Source organism: Lepisosteus oculatus, chromosome 3, assembly GCF_040954835.1.
Source record: "Lepisosteus oculatus isolate fLepOcu1 chromosome 3, fLepOcu1.hap2, whole genome shotgun sequence".
Lineage (NCBI taxonomy): Eukaryota > Metazoa > Chordata > Actinopteri > Semionotiformes > Lepisosteidae > Lepisosteus > Lepisosteus oculatus.
The window spans coordinates 69,287,735-69,288,342 of NC_090698.1; the positions used below are offsets into that span (position 1 = coordinate 69,287,735).

The following is a 608-nucleotide window of genomic DNA, read 5'->3' on the forward strand; positions in this document are numbered from 1 at the left end:
GCTTACGGCCACACCACCCTGAACACGCCCGATCTCGTCTGATCTCGGAAGCTAAGCAGGGTCGGGCCTGGTCAGTACTTGGATGGGAGACCGCCTGGGAATACCGGGTGCTGTAAGCTTTTACCAGCAGGAGGCGCTCTCTCATCCCCCTGTCCACACGTGCAGTCAGTGCGGCTCTGTCGTCTCCTTCTCTGTCAGCTGTGGGGAGACGCGGGTGCTTGTGTATTGGCGTGAGCGTCTTTTATTCTCATCATGAACCTTATATACTGTAGCCTGGCAAAGAATAATCAGCACAGGACACAAATATATTTCTGGGGTTCTTTATTTCTAGGTGAGTATGTGGTCTGATCTGTTCTTAGTTCAAAAGAAATAAAAAAAAACAAAAGAAATGACATATAATGATATTTTTATCTACCCAAAATACGGTAGTGGCTCTGTCACGCAGCGCGTGCAGAAATAGGCCCTCACTGAGATCTGTATCACGGCAATGATCAGTATAAGACTTTCAATCGCATACACTTAACAAACGGTGCTAAACATAAGTCTCTGTAAAGAATGAAGGAACAGAAAATACAAGGAGCATGTGAAACCCATTACTTACAAATCCG

The 608-nt window shown here is 45.9% G+C and overlaps 1 non-coding gene across 1 annotated transcript; it reads left to right on the forward strand.

Moving 5' to 3' along the window:
• LOC138237919 (5S ribosomal RNA) lies at positions 1-119 on the forward strand. Its single transcript, XR_011189239.1, has one exon. It is a non-coding gene; the product is annotated as a 5S ribosomal RNA (ribosomal RNA).
• Positions 120-608: the final 489 nt, after the last annotated feature.